Below are 17237 nucleotides of genomic sequence, written 5' to 3' on the forward strand. Positions count from 1 at the left end.
TGCCACTCTCCTTAGTTTACAAATTCTCACCCACTTCCTGCTCCCCGTTGACTGTAACTAAGCTGGCCTGGGTCCTCACTGACAAAAGCAGGATAAAAAACTGATAAGGGATATAAATACAGGTGTTTCCATGATTCACATGTGACAGTATCAGTTTTGTTCGAGCTCATGAGCCTTTAAAGAAGGTGAGAAGGGGGTAATTGGTGAAGGATAGTTGACAGTATAGAGAACAATATGAAAGGAAGCAATACAGGAGGAGCTGGGAGGAAGTGGACTCAAAACCAATATATGTCTTAACCCTTCCAAATTGATCCATGTACAGGTATTAACAGGAAAGCGTAACCACACTGGAATAAAGAAATATGCTAAGTCTTTATAATTTGAAATTACATATTCATGAAAAATACTAATTATTATATTTGTTGTCACTGATTGTTTCTCTTTTAGATGGGCTACTTTATCTAGCAGCCACTTGGTCAGTTCTCCTCTTAACACTTGCTAAACTAATCTGATTAACTAAATTAATCCCCAGAAGCAGCTAGCATATTTTCTAAATGGCTGGCTAGCTGGAAAGTTTCTCCTGCTTTATTGCTATAGCTGACTCAGCTGGCTGGATGGCTGACTCTCCCCAGAGGATAGCCAAATGAATGGCTTTATAGCCCTCATTCCCCTGGCAATCTGTCATTGAGTTTAAAAGCACCCTTCTGATTCCTCATCCCTACTGGTTATAAGCCAGTGCATCATTAAGCAAACAAACCTGAAGTAATATCCCTGCTACCTTTCAACATATAAACTTGTGCACGGCAAACGTAAGTCAGACATAGAAGCAGTTCACCAAAATATTTTTACATGCATATTTACATACGTACATGTTTTGAATACACACACACAAAGAATTTTTTGCAGAAAGGGAACCAGCAAAGCAAAAAGCCAGGAACACAGTTTGAGTACGTACTTCTGGCATAAAAATGCCAAAGTAAACAGCTAAATTAATGTACTGGTTTCTCTGGCATAATGTATCTTGATTATAGTAAAGGAAAATGAAGCCTCATCCTTTTACAAAAGGAAGGGGATAATCACTTCTATAGCAAATTTACTCACTCCAATGCAACACAAAGCATGCTCACTCAATTTTCAGGTTAGGTTTTATTTTATTTTCAAGTATCAGGTGGGGAGCAGCCACACTATCATAAATCTTAGTCCAAAGCATCACTTGGATATAGCCTCTCACCCATAGGCCCAAGTGCCATTCTGAACCTCTCTGGATCCAGGATTCCCAAGGTCAGACTCCCCCTCAGAGCTCACTACCTTTCAGTATAAAGTCCAAAGCTCTACAGACTCATTATCAGTTTCACAAGCTCTACCATTTGTCAGCTTGGTGATATATTCCAAGTTATTTTATTAAGCAGTAGCAAATATTTAATTGCACAAGGATGATAAAAAAATTAACTTGTGCAGGGGGAGAGAGAAGTCTTAAAAATTCTCCCTCTTCCCTCCTTCTCCTGAATACCATGATTTGATTTCATAAAAGATCAAGAGGGACCTTATATGTCAATCTGTACTAACAAAAGTATAATGAAAAAGTCAGCCACTTCCTCAGTTACTGTGAGGGAACATAAATGAATTCCACAAAGGAACAATTGAAAGCAATCAGATTCACTTTCTGCACAGTTGGGAGAAATGCAATGCTCTTATTTAAGAAAAAAGGATTAAAAAACCCTTAAATTTGCTTTCTTCAGAGCCATCAATCCATTTGAATGAAGAGAGCCCACCTTTCATCTACAAATTGGCAGAAATAGTGAATCATCACAGCAAATGCCGTGCCTTTCAAAGCTACTATAAAAAGTCCTCTAGGCATTTCAGAGGTAGAACTCCCTCCACATCTTCAACAATCAACATACTCCTTTATCCACTGCACGCTAATGCCCTTGTTTGCCTGCTGTGGCTGGACAGAGGCCATAACAAAACACATTGCAAACTAGATGCTCAGCTTATATCCCATCTCAGAAATACAGTTATTATATAAATTTTCTAGCAAGTGATATTTGAGAGAATCTTCCTGGACAACATCCAGCATTATGTATCTAGCCATATCACACAATACATCACTTCCACCGTTGAATGTATCCGAACAGTCGATTCTCAATGAAAGCATCTCTATCCTAACTATTGAGTATGCCCAAAGAGCCCTTCGAAACAATTTCAGGAGTGGTGTTTTAAGGGTTTTCTGTACTTGGCAATTTGGTGAGATGTGGATACTCACCCTCTCTCTAGATCACACTTTCAAACCTAGCAGGTTATAAAACCCTGGCTCACATAGCATGAAAACACCTGTCAGGAAGGGCTGGCCAAGAGGCAAAAGGCAAATAGCTGTACTGTTTGGCTACTACTAATGCAATTAGCCTGAAACAATTCACCTATCCTCCTCACCCCCCTGAGTCACCACGTGGAAGAACCAGTACGAAAAATACATCTGCTGATGAATTCAACAATCTCCACTGACAATGACTGATACCTTGTCTGGGGCGTACAGGATTTGCCAACTGTGTTATCCAGTCATGCTGACAGGCTGCCTAGATACCCTAATACAGTAAAGGTATTGGAAACCAAGGAATATAGACTTTCCTTAGAACTGCATCAAAGCACGTTCCTCGGTGCATAAACTTCTGAAAGAGGAGCTGAAGGTCAGGGAATAACTAGAATCCACTTAGCATAGATGAAACCCACAGCTTAGCTACACATGTAGCTGAAAAGCACTCACTGATGAAATACTCTAAGGGAACAGAGTAGACCAAGTCAGTCCTTCCCACACTGAATTCAGACTTCACTCAGGAATGCATTACACCTGGGACTGTAAAAAGTAAATCCCAGGCTGAGTGAGCTTCTCACCTTGACTGAATAGTTCCTAGTTACATCACTGTCACAGATGGTAAATAGGATCACAATAACAATAGCATTCAGCAGTCATTTTTAAAGACACAGTGCTGAAAGTCTTTTACCAAGAACTGCGATACCTTTATAACAGGTACACTGCTATTGCAAGCTAGCCCAATCAAATGGAAATGATTTCCAGGAAGTGCCAATGCTATATTTTCAGAGACCTTACAAACACCACACCAACTCTCTTCTCACCTTTGGTTCCATAAGCCATGCACATAGTATAGAGTTAGGAGGAACTGGCAGATGATCAAGAACTTGGACACAACTGAGTAGAAGCCTGGTTTGAGAATCAGCAGTAGGTAGACATAAAGATAAAATTTCCATTTCCCACATAGTTGTTATGTGTCACATGCAAGAAGAGCTGCTTATCTATATATAAGTTTCAATAAGCAGCTATCAAATTATTTTAATCATGTAGATTTCAATCTTCAACTGGTGGCAGATATCTCACCAGCCTGGGATCAGACTCCCTTGTTTGTTTCTCCAGTCTTCATCTTCCTGCCCCATGCTCAGCTACAGGAAGGATGGCTGCCCTTGACAAAGTGCTCTGTCAGCACATGAGGTTACCACCATTACTGCAGGCACCCCCAGTAAAAAATAAAGAGTTTTAAATGGCAGCTCATACAGGCAGGTGGAAGAGGACAAAACAGATTCTGCCAGGAGAGGAATGGAGCTGGAGGAGAGCAGATGATGATTTCCAATAGAGGGAGGTAGCAAGATGGAGTGGAGTAGTGAAGCTCCAATTCTGAGCTGTTAGATGTGATCTGTTACTTCAAGGGTATCCATAATAACAGCAGTGATGAACAGGGAACGATGTGCTGCACACTGCTTGGAACCACTCCTTCCCCTTGCACGCTGCCTTCCCCCATGCCCATGTACCTGACAGTATTCCCTAGATGCTCACCACCTGCTGAAAGAGAGAATACAAACTCCATGCAATCTGAAAAAGGGAGGGAGCAAGAGACACACACACAATTACTTTTTCATTCAAATGTGAAAATCCAGACATATGCATGGGTACAAGTAAGGGCAGAATAGAGCCTTAAATGTTTAGTCTTTAAAACCTTCACACTAATCATTTAAGCCAACCCAACATCTTAAAAATCTATGGAATTATCCAAAGCCTTTCTGTTAAGCTAGTTCTAAGGATACAATCAGTTCCTCTCCTGCCCTGACATCACACAAAGTAACTCAGGTAGCAGGTAATAAATCTAAGCCCCTGTGATAGATTTCATCTTCCATGGAAGAAAAGAAAAAAAAAGCAAAACTGGAGAAGAAACCAAAAACTAAAAGAGGATCTGAGGAAAATCTATTCATTGATCAGGGAAACAAGAGTACTAAATTTGCTGGCAAACAGCAACCTGGCAAAGGACTCATCGAGACTGCTTCTGAGTGTACCATCACAGCTTTGTCTTGTATTGTATCAACTGAGAAACACAGCATGTTTTGATATGGACCCATCCAGCACTGCAGTAGTCAGACCTTTGAGAACTAATTTTTGGATCCATTCAAAACTACCCTATCCTATGCAAATCCAGACTCAGATTCTAAAGTATTCTCAATGCCAAAATTATGTCAAATGACTAGCTCATCTGCAATTGGCATATTGTAGTGGAGAGATCCCCACATTCCATAACAGAAGAAGTCTCACTAAGGGAAAGATGGTCACTTTCTTTTCACTGATCTCTCTAAAACAACTTACAGTAATCCCACATCTAAACAAAAAAAAAATTAGAAGCCATAAAACAAAGCAGCCTTTCCCCTATACTACAGAGGATTACACATAAATTCAAGTACAGATTTGTTGAAGAGTGGAAGGGGTTAAAAATCTTCAGAGAATGAGAAAGAAGGGTAAAAAGCACTACTGCAGTTAATGTTAAAAATACCAATTTCAGTCCATTTGTGCATTCAGAGGCATTCTCATTTGAATTTCTTCACTGAAACCAGAAGAATGCATATACTACAGCATAATCAGCTTGTCCTGGGCACACTTTGTGGCTACAATGCATCTGAAGAAATTAGGGAATCTCAGAGAGGAAGCAGCTAAAGACATAACCTGTTGGTTACTCAAACACAGCTTTCAGTATTGAAATTGGGAGGGGGGATGGAAAAGGACAACAGCAGTTATGAATCCTGAGCAGTGTCAAAGTATGACCACATCAGGGAAAACACATACATAATCAAGAGACAAAAAACTTCACAGGGAATTAATGCTCTCTAGTTGCTCTGTCATTGCATATAATCAAATAGATGTTATAATACTGAGACAGCATGTTACGGAGACAGCTGTAATAATTAGAGCTTTAACAAGCTCTAACACAAAACGCTACGACATGGCAGTGTCATGATCATCTTCACACTCAAGCTGTCCAACTGAGAAGGGAGGTTGTGCTCATATTAGCACACCACTTATCTAGTTTCTAAAAGCAGAATTAAAATCTTCTGCCATGTGCTGACACCTGGCTGCTGTCCAAACTCGTACTTCATTTAGTATTATCACTGAAAAATGGAAGGCTTGAGCAAAACTGGAGGGAGATGAGAAAAAACAACTGCCCATTACTGTCAGTTCATTCCATGTGCCCACTCCTGCAGCCTTCAGGAGACAGGAATCATAGAATTGTTTTGGTTGGAAAAGGCCCTTAAGCTCATCAAGTCCAATCCTCCAGAAATCACTTGTCAAGAAAAATTGTTTGCTAAATTTACCAGTTTAAGCTACTGGTCCGCTTTTTTGGTCCCCAAAAGTTTATCACATCAATTCTGTGCAAGCAGCCCGGATGTAAATTTAATCTCAATACTGAATTTTCTGAGTCTGTAATACATGCTTTGTGCATAACCAACATACCTACAATGTATTTCCTGACTTCAGAAAACAAGATGAGCATTTTCAGGAAACGTGAATCCCACACGTAGGCTTTGCATAAGGTTTCTAACATTGTTTCCTACCAACTGACTCCTGCAATACTACTCCAATGCTATTCCTAGCACAGAAACTAGTTGTTCGGCTCTATCCCAGCTCCATCCAGTGATACAATGGAAATCGTTTGCTCTAGGCTAGGCTGAATGTACTAGCTCAGTGCAGGTAATGGTTTCTAGCTCTAATAGACACTTTTCTTTTTCTTAACCACAACATATCTGCTCAATTGTTAAATCCTCTTTCACCTATATTTCCAGGAATGTGGGAAATGAAGTGGTAGAAGAATTATCATTTAACTAGTTTGTGAGCCTCCAGCAGCCCTGTTTTCCACATTCCAGAAGTTCCCAGAACCTTTGCCAGAGCACCAGTGGTTTACATGCTAAATCTAGCTAGATGACAGAAACATGAATATGGTGATTTGTTCATCAATTTGCATACATATCCAATAATGATAATATGAGAAAAATAATGAACAAAGAACACAGCAGTCCATAAAAGAAGTGACTAAAAGATTGAGTAGTCAGGGTCATGTGTTTCAGCAAAGTTTCCCACCTGTTTACTAAGAGAGATAGCTTTTCAGAAACCTTATAGCAACAGGGGTTCTCATTTATTCAATATGAGGACAGTTTAACTGCTAAAGACCTCTACCTGGGAGAAAGTATTTTTGATGTCAAGACAAACAAAAAAAAGTAAAAATCACACACTTCCAAAGAAATTAAAAGAGTTTGAAGGGAGGAAAAGAGGTTAAGAAAAATACCATCTTAGTTTGTCATAAACACATAGTAGTCTTACACAAAGGGGAGGAAATCTCTTCCACTCTCAGGTCTACGTTATCTGACCTGCTGGATAACTTATTCCATGAAACTATCACTTTGCAGTGGCCATTCCCATATCCTCAGAGATTCAGGAGAGAGCAGGACCTGCAAAGTACATACACCCCAACACCTCTTTCCATCAGGAATGCCATTCATGGAGAAAGGAAAGATAATAATAGCCAGGACTTATGCTTTATCATTCTTTTGACAGACAAAAAGCTCGAAGTGCACCCCTTTTATCCAGTTCTGCCCTTTCTGTCACTGGGTCTGTCTAGTGCATGGGGGTAATTAAAGTATTTTACCACCTGACTGACAGCCCAGTGCTCCATGAGCTTCAAAGGCTATTAAAGGCATGCATATTCCAGAAGGAATGCAAACAGCCAAAGCAAAATATTCAGCAGTCACGTATATAAGCATTCCTAAAAATTATGAAACACTTTGCAGAACTTCCTTTCTGCACCCCCTCCTCCCCCCATTGATTTTTATATTAAAAATCAAATCCAGTCTTAAGTGAAGAAAGATAAGACCATGGAAGTTCTCATTTTCCTCTAAGCATTCGATTTGCTAACACATTTTAGCAAAAATTCCTGCTTAGTCACGCCTGACACAATCTAGTCTTTTAGGCAAACATTCCCTCCATTCTATGTGCTATGGCTGCCAGCCAGTTTTCAGATGATGTACCCAGTGCTTTTCTGCTTGTGTCCAAGCACAGTGAGATCTCTTAAACCTGCTCTCACACAGCAGTTTTATCCTTGCATATGCTCTCCATTTATAAACAAAGTATATGCATATTTATGCATGTATAGGCAGGTCTAAATATGTGTACATTAATTTTAGAGATATCAAATGGAAAAACATCAGATCCTCTAACTCAGGCTATACACAGGAAATATAACAACTGTATGTCCTGAAACAAATAAATCTTTCTGCAAAGAGCAAGTGGACGTTATTCTTCACCCTGGCATTAAAGCTTTGTTGCAGGTTTATTTAAATGAAAGGCTTTGTCTCTATGGAAAAATACCAATAGAGAAATATAATAATAATTTCCATTCTTAAAAAAAAAAAAAAGAAAAAAACAAACCACAACAAAAAACCCAACCAAAAGCAAACAACTTTCAAGGCATCTACAAAAGGAGGGTGAAAGAGAGGGACAGACCCAAATCTTCTGATTAGATGTCAGCCTCAGAAATTCTGTCACTGAAAATACTGTTCAGTAGCATTTCCTTCTCAGATAACGTCTTTAAAACCCAGTGAGTTCCATCTAAGATCACAGACAAGATTTTTGTCACACAAAACAAGAAAAGATGCCCAACGTGTTGGTCCACTAACTCATCACCATTCCCACTATCACATCCTGCCTAATTTGGCTAACTACTCAGTCTTGATATTAAGGGCAGGAGTGGGCTAACATGTTCAGAAGGAAAGAAAAGAGGAAACAATTTTTTTTCCTGCTACCTGCAATAGCACTCTTTGGATGGTGGATAGCAAAACGGCTTCCAAAAAAGTCTGCCACATCCATATAGACAGGTGGGACTTGGAAAGCAAGGGCAGAGTGTTCAAGTTGCCCAACTCACTCTCACCAATGCTGAGGTGAAACTCTTCTACTCTGGGCAGGTAGCAGGTAATTCCACCAGAGTCAAGAAGAGCTGGGAAAGAACTTAGTTGTTTGGGCCACCAGTAATCTCTTCTACTCCTGGCAGAATACAGCCATGCCCTGTCCTTCTCAATACTTGGAAAAATCATTAGATCTCAGTTCTCTTCCTGTGCTATTCTTAGGTTTCTGATGCCTGAAGCTGCAAGAATATCAAGTTTCCTTAGGTTAAAAGATCACTCTGAATGTCTCCAAACATTCAAATCATTCTTCTCTAAGAGCAGCAAGTCCTTGCTTCAATTGTGCCTGCTCAAGGTTTTTCTAGAAATGCAGCAGAATACCTCCTGCTCTGGAAACTGTTAATTGCTCCCCAAAATGTGATTAATTTCTGAGTGATTGTTTTTAGACAGTTGGTCCGTTGCCTCAGCTCTAATTACATTTCTCATGTCAATTAATTAAAACCATGCTAAATGAAATATCAGTTTTTATTTAAAGTTTAGGGGGAAAAAAAATCATGGGATACAATTAGATGTTACCAGACGTGATCTCAGCAGGTTTTCAATTATTCTATGTAATAGGTCCCTAATTCAATACAAAGCTGTAATTAAGAATGTAATTAACTTGTGGCATTCTACTGATGTCATACACCACAAGAACACATAATGAGCTACAGTTTTTAGTGCAGAATCCTTAACGGATTGGTCTGTTTCATTGAGAATGGATTAGGTACATAAAAATAATTTACTATGGGAACTTGGCCAACATAATGGCCACATTTAAAAAAAAAGAAAAACACAAGCAAAATACAAAACAAGAGCCAATAAACTTTGTCCTGGCAAGGACAATCTGGACAGAACCCAAATCTGCACCTGGTACCTATGGCATGGCATTGGTGGACTTACCTTCATATCTAACAGAGAGCTCACTGGCTGTATCTACACAGTGCTTGAGAATAGGTCTAGGGATGGTAAGAAGCGCAGCATGTTTGCAGATGTATCTACTTATAATCTGGATGTGGGCAGCCTGTCTGAATAGGAATAGTAGCAAATTAAGCTGCCTGATGTTGTTTTGGTGATATACTGAGCTGTTCTACGTACACAGCAGACAGAGTGCCATGTGCTTTGCAGCTCATCTTCCAGACTTGAATGAAGCAGAGCTTCTGGGTTCACTGTCTGCATTAAAATTCTGGATTTCAGTCTGGGTTTTATAATATACCATGATGCATCCAATCTCTGTGCTATCACACCACTCACTAAACTTATGAGAAACCCTGCAGGTCACTTCTGCTTATTAAAGAAAAGCTTGTGCTTCTGAAACACACACTGTACTGCTGTGCTGTCTAAATCAAAGATTTCTGTTCTCAGTTACAATTACTTGAACACCACCATTTCCTTAGATTTTTTTTTAAATACATTACATTTAAGGAAAAAAAAAGTGAGAGAATAAGATAAGTTTCTCAAGAAAACTAAAACAAGTTCCAGAAACAAGCCATCAGAACTACAAATAACCAGTCTATGTTTACACAGTGAAAATGAAACAGCCTACAAAATATTTCTTTTTCTTTCAAGTAAGCCCTCTTGCAAGAAAGATATGAGGATAAAAGCCTGATTTATCAGCTAACGAATCTACTGCACTGTAGTTTACTGGTGATGTATAAGTAAACAGATGAAAACATAATCATGGAAGGCACTGACATATAACTATTGAATAGACTTCTCTGAGTCTTAAAAACAAACAAGAAGAGACACCTCTGTTTTCCTTCTCTCTAAACACTTAATATTTCCCACTCTTTTGGAAAAGAACTGAAGTGATTAATGGAGAATCTTATTACCATATTTCTGCTACCTGCTGAAGGTAATTACCACTTTGACATTCAAAGAACAAGGTTTTATTTTGTAAGCAGACTGTAAGGAGCTTCTTCATACAAGACACAGAGCCATTCTCAAAGCATTTACCACTATATTCAAAAATCTGTAAATAAATTCTTCCTACCCCACATTCTTAATAGCTTAATTAGCAGGAATATTTACAAAGATCTTAAAGGAAGTCTGACTGCTTTCTATGTAGGAGCCTGGAAAAAAGTTTAAATGAAGACCTAAAAAAAAAAATCAGATTAAAAACTGGGAGAGGCGTTTGTAGTATTCTTATCAATCATGCAGGTCAGTACCGTTCTTGACCTTGAATATGCTCAGCCTTTTCTGCAATGTGTTGAATCTTCATTCCCTGACAGCTGCTAAGAACTTTTAGGTTATTCTATAGCATCTGAAATCTGGTGGGGAAAAAAGTAATTCTTCTGCATGCAATGTGAGACAATGGAATGATAAGCACCTGCACAGATTAATTTCATTAGATCCATGCTTTTAACTTTGGTTCTCCTTCAGCACTTCCTATAATCAAGGAAGAAACAAGGATGCTTCCAGAAGAAGTCAGGAGTCAGATCTCAGATGGCCTCAATCACTACCCAGTGTTGTCTTTGAGGCATAGAACTTTGTCCTCTTCTTCTAAAATAAGGTAGTTCCTAATTAACATACCACAGTAACTACAATCAGCTGGAAAGAAACCACTAATTGACCTGCTCAAAGATAAAGAAGAATTATTACAGAACAGCAACATTAATTGTACTTAAAGTTACTAAGTCCCAGCCACTGCACAGTATTTGATGCAAGTCCAATACCAAGATCACTGACCTTGGCAAGATCAAGCCTTGAGCTGCAGCTTTGACATCTGTGTTGCCGCAGGGTCCTATTACAATCAATCCTACCAATCCTATGCCCATGAGAAGCCATAATCATTTTTCTTGCAGGTCAGTAAAGTTACACAGGTAAGAATGTGTACAGTTTCTGCTGCTCTATTTCAGCCGAAAGCTACTGAGAGCCATCTTATAAAAGTGTTCCTAAATCAGAGATACTTCTGAAACAACTCAAACACAAGTCATAAATGTGGCCACTTGACTAGCTTATAGGGAAACACTGCTTTAATTTTCTTTTTTTTTTCTGCACTCTGTTCAAAGACCTATTGAAAAGAAGCCAAAAAGTCACAGGTTCTTCTTCCCATGACCTCTACAGTTGCTAAATTTTCAAAACATGCACTGCTCCAAGCGGGTTGTATTGTGAGTCCACCACCATCCCCTACATACGTGCCAGGTATTCTAACATTCTTCCACTGAACTCTTCACATCCATTTTCTTTTGTTTCCTCATAAGTTCATTCTCCTGTGATGAACTGTCAGCTAGTGAAATGGAAACACACGTTGACCTATCCTACACCAGGACATTAATCACTTGAACGTCACTAATATAAAAATGTTCTTGAGTTCATCTACCCACGGAGAATTTTTTTCTCTAAGTAGTTATCACATACAGACATGTTCAAAAGTTACCTGAGAAACCTCTTGTAGTTTCCCAAAATATCATTCCAATAAATCTGATGCAGATGCTGTCTTCATACACTTTGCTAGTGTTATCAGTTTTTATCAAAATGGAACTGATTGAATTAATAGCCTTAATTAACAGTAAAGATTCTTTGAATCACAAGATGTCTCTTTCAGATCGAAGTGGCACAGAAAGCGTCTGAGTTCAAATCTATTCCCATGTACCCAGGGTCTTTTTTTAGGATTCTTACTCTTTTTCCACAGCTCAAGATGTTGGCACTTCATGAATCAATCTCAAAGGATATTAAAAGCAGCAGGAATAGCCTACAATGAGCCAGAAGGTTCCTTCACAAAAAAGAATGTTAAGTTTGCCAAGAAAAGCACTAAAAAAAATAAGGAAATCCAGACTTAAACTTAATTCATCCCCCCATACATATGCATTAAGATATACCCTTTAATGACATATTATTTCTTGCAGAGAACTTCTGCCTAAGGCTGACAGAATGGACAGCTGCTCACCATTTCTTTATCATTATGTATAACCCTATGCATTAATTCAAGACAATATATAAGTTTTGCACTGTATTATTAAAATTCTGATAAACTTTTTATGCAGCTTATCATGATACTATACAGAACACTTCAGAAATATTAATACATTTACTTACACAACACTTTTCTGGAACAGAATTTTCTATAATTATAAAAAGGTGAACTGCAGCACAGCAAAATTAGTAACTATACTCTCAGAAGCATCTGGTAATACAGATGCCTAATTTAGAAAACCTGTGGCCTGATTTTCTGAAGAACACAGTATTAGTGTAAGTTCTGAGCAAATCTCTTGCTTACATTAGGGACAGCTATAAAAAAAATATGAAAGCATAACAAAAACCTGTTGTTTGTTAGTTCGGGGTTTTTTTCCCAAGCACAGCGCTAACTCCGTGGCAGGAACAAGAACAGAATGTAATTCTCCAGAGCATTACTGAACTCTTTTTTATCTTTCTAGAATCTTTACTCCTTCCATGAGATACAAGTTAACCTGCAAACTTATCCAGCATATCTGGCTACAGCAAGTAAAGATACAGGAGACATTCAGAAAATGGAGTCCTGAATGCCAAGAGAAGTTTCTAAGAGGTAACATAAGATGCTTAGAACCAGATATCCTCTACCTATTGTCTTTCTATAGGTTGTATTTGGCTCACGAGAACAATCTTGAGGTCTTTGAAGGGCTATTAAAAATACGTTCTGGGATGCTGTCACCAACACCAAGCATGAAAAAGTGACAGCCACAAAGGCTGTTTACACTCAAAAATGCCAAAGTTCCTCTCTGTATAGATTCAGAAGTTAAACACGTGCAGACCCTGTTACATATACACACCTTCCAGCTTCTGTAACAAATGAAGAAGTCCACAGACAATAACCTCTTTCAGTACAAAAACCGGGATTTTTTTCCCGGGAAGCTATCTAAGATGAGACAGCAGTCCCATAGATAATGACCTGTTCCTTAACCCTTGTTGTGCCCTGAGATTGCTTCTTCCTCCTTTTCTGCATGAAACAGAATAAAGGAAAGAAGCATTCTGAGACCGTGCAAGAGCCTCTGGGGCTTTGCAGCTTTTGCCCTGGAAACTGCGCCCATGATGGCTTATGGCAGTTAAAGAGGAACACAACCAAGAAAATCCATATGCAGCTCTGGTATCTGAGATGCAGTGTGCTCCACAAAGACAAGATTCTCAGAATAATGCTGCTGCCACCCTCTCAATTCAGCATTAAGAACAGACTAAACCAAATTTTCAGACTAGGAAGTCTGGCAGCTTTGAATAGATTTTTCGTGGAATTAGACCAAAAGCTATACAGCTTCAAACATATTTTTATCCCTTTTTTAGGTGCCTTTTTTAACGCAGGGACACGTTTGCAGAAGTTATCTGCAGTCATGAATCTTACTTAGTAAAAATGAATGCTAGCATTCATACATCATCATCACTTCAGAAAGATAGATTAAGGCAAACACCATCTATCTTTGCCTCTAACAGTGAAAATCACAGGATTTAACCCAACTAGTGCTGCTCATGGAAATGATTCTAGCTGGCTAGAACTCAGGATTTCTAGCTGGCTTTGTTGTCAGAAACAACTGAACCACTTCACAGAAACTTTGCCAATCAGTCAGAAAATATGCAGCATGGAAAGCTTCAGCTAAAACTGCTAGACTTGAGAAAAGCACGTTAAAAGGGTATTATAGTGAAAAGTGTTGAACACTTAATCTAAATGCAATTTTCTGATATAAAGATATCTGCCACTTTTTAGATAGAAAATTATAATTAAAACTCATTTTTAAACTATCAGTTCAAACAAGCAAAAAACCCCCAAACTACAGCATAACATTGATCCAGTAGAAAATATCACATATGCAATGAATTAGACCACAGACCTTTCATCTCAAGCTGCTTTGAAATGTTGCTTAGTAAACCCACTAGAGTTCATTTTTCCAACGAAGAAAGATTTCTTCTTTAAGTCTTCACATCGTGAGTACACCATGTGGTTTCCATTTTCTGTTTCTTCAAAACAGTTTCCCAAAAGCTCACACTGTTTGATTTCATTTTCAGTTAAAAGGAGCTAAAATCTGAAATGTGTGAGACAAATTAAAAATTACAAGGTATGAGAGGGGTCATATTCACCCTGTACTTTTATGCAGAGTGCTATTTACTTTTGTGCCATGTTAGTATCAAATTTAAATCTCAATATAAACCCAAGTATATATCTTTAAAGATGATTAGCAATTAGAAAATCATAGACTGGCAACCCACAACTTGCTTTATAAGAGGGTGGAAGGTTGGATGACATATTAGAGTAACAGCTTTGGATAACCAAATCCACAAAACAGAGCACAGGTACAGAAAAGACAGTTTTCCAGCTATGTCCTTGAGCATTTAATGCATAGGAATACTAACTGGTGCATTTCATAATTTTTGAAGTTTGGGGGATTTTCTGTTGTGTGTGGCCAACTTCAGTCACATATGCCCAGATTCATCCTACATAACTGAGGCATCTAAACATCGACCTTACTTGTCCATGACTTTGATGACGGAAGAATACAGGTCCTTTTGGAGTTAAAACATCAAATCAATCTGAATTGCCATCTGGAAACATTTCTTACTCTTATGTCCCAGTGATCACAGAAGAGTAATTTGGGATCTTAACTTAGGTGTATAAGTTACGAGTTTGAATCCAGGCAAAGGGGGTGGATTTCCAAAAAGTGCTGACCACTTAATAGAAGCTACAAGCCCATCTGATCTTTGAAAAATAAGTCTATCTGGGTTGAATTAATCTCACCTATACTTACAATGCTATAATATCAACATCTATGTATAGATAAGTTGTTGTTCCCACCATGGTCAAAGACATAGACAACACTTTCAGCTGAAACCCAGAGAGCACTGGTGACCCAAGGCTTCAATTTGGCATGCTTTTATTAAATGATGAAGAGAGTAGGTGCAAGAGCTACAGAGCACAAAAAAGGTCAGAACGTTCCTAAGGGTTAAGTGGGTTTGGACCACTGCTAGTTTGGTTCAATATACAAAGTTGAGAGATCCATTTCAGGGTCTAGGTCAGGATCCAACATTTTATAGGTACTCAGAACAATAGATTCAACTTCAACTTTACACATCTGTGCTACTGTCCAAATAAAACAAATCAATACAAGTACTATTCAAATAAAGTATTTGCATTTTGTGACTTTCCTGAACAATATTGCCTAAAGGCATGATTTTTTACCTCAAACCAGTTCTGACATTGCTGCACTACGTGATCATGTTTAAATGTCATCTGATGATTCCTATTAAAGTGTCACAGTTTCATCACTAAAGCTAATTTAATTCTAAATGAATTTTCAAAGCCAAAACTAAAGTTCAATGGAAGCCTGAAGATTTGAGGACTTGTGAAGCTTTGAGCCTGAAATATAGTGATATCCAACTTTAATCCGTGAAATAGCCAAGGCAACACCATGACTCTATGGTTCTTTGAATAACTGTAATGTAATAAAGTAAGACCTTCCAGATGGACATTGCACTGTAGGTGTTTCCAGACCAGCATTTCTCTTTCAAGACCAGGCAGTACCCTCCTTTCATCTCCAGACTGCTTATGACACTCCAAAGGAAAAAAGAGAATATACTAATACCATTGTGCCACACACAATTGGAAAAATCCCTTCTACTAGTTTGCTGATGTTCCAGAGCACAACACATTAGTCATATTTTCATATTGATTCCATAAGGTAATAAGCATGTCCAGTGAATTGCTGAATACCATCACGTAATAATGATCTTGTATCAGAGTGTTTTTTTCCCCGGGTAAAAATGAAACAGTAATAATTAATTCACATTACTATCTAATCAGTTGCAGATACTATTGTAAAAAGAACTTGCAATTTTATGTCAAAGAAGAAAATATTTTTCTACCCACATAGTGATAACAAAAAGTTAATCAAGTGCTATAGTCACAATTAACAAATTAAATCTGAGTGGTTACCTAAGCATTCACATTTGCACATAGAGCTGGAGACAGAATTAAAGAAAAGGGGGAACCCTACTTATAATTACTTGTTTTTCCCATTAAAAAAAAAAAATCCCTTTTCTTGCTGAGATGGAATGGCAAGAGGGCATGCTAAACAAATACATGGGAAGAGAGTTCCCTATTTCTGAATTCTTTTAATAGATTTTCTTCTGAAATTGTCAATGGGATGATTATGAACAACAGAAGCACAAAGGCATTTAAAGCATTATGAGGTCAATAACATCTTTCATAAAAGACTGTCTATTTCAACACCTATAAAAGATGGAAAATATAACAGTTACTCTGCCAAATAAAACACAGTATTTTATTTTTTTAATAGTAAGCTTTGTCATCTAGAAGACTAAGATCCAAAGATATACAATAAAGATCTAGCAGGATAGACACAAGAGACCCAGTCAAGAATAATCATAAACTCATGTAATGTCACATCCGCTTTTCCAAGACGCATAGGCTTTGCACTTACGTCAGGCATGTGCAGCTCCCTTTGGCTATTAGTGCCAAAGCGTGTCATTAGAAATTCACTGAACAAGCATTTTATAGCACAGATGCTGCCTCCAGAAAATGTGGAGCCCTTTCTAGCTGTGCTACCTGTGCTCTGTATGACTCAAGTCCAAATTACAGCTACACACACAGAGAAGCATCTTTTACATCTCAACAGTTCAATACTGCACATCTGGAGCTCTGAAACACATCATCAAGTTTCAGAGTATCCACCAGAAGAGTAAAGCAGCTAAGAAAGAAATTCTAAATTAAACTCTTCATTAAAAATGCAGAAATGTGAAGAATGACAACCTGAAGTTACTATGAAGTATGACAAAAGTGTAATACAAATTGCTCCTCTACAAGTTTTTACATAATTCTTTTGCAAAACTGAAACCCCCATGAGTTTTCAGGCTAATACTATTCATAAATAGGTACCCACCCCCACAAAGGGGCAGCCAAATTCAATCTCCCTCTTCCCTGATGTTCTGATCAGCGAAAATTAACAGGTACTGAGAAGTCAATACTATATTACCTTCTCCACAGTAGTTATTTATTGTAT

The 17237-nt window shown here is 38.2% G+C and overlaps 1 protein-coding gene across 4 annotated transcripts in view; it reads right to left on the reverse strand.

Annotated features, from left to right (window-relative positions):
* LOC129213945 (transmembrane protein 132C-like) overlaps positions 1–17237 on the reverse strand; it is a 219445-nt gene that overhangs the window by 192800 nt on the left and 9408 nt on the right. Inside the window, exon 1 of one of the 4 annotated variants that reach the window (XM_054844832.1) lies at positions 14055–14170. The exons of the other annotated variants lie outside the window; for them this stretch is intronic. The gene's annotated coding sequence lies outside the window, so the exon portion shown is untranslated. Of the gene's footprint in view, positions 1–14054; positions 14171–17237 lie in introns of those variants that run through there. 4 annotated transcript variants of the gene reach the window in all.

Source organism: Grus americana, chromosome 16, assembly GCF_028858705.1.
Source record: "Grus americana isolate bGruAme1 chromosome 16, bGruAme1.mat, whole genome shotgun sequence".
In the NCBI taxonomy this organism is placed as follows: domain Eukaryota; kingdom Metazoa; phylum Chordata; class Aves; order Gruiformes; family Gruidae; genus Grus; species Grus americana.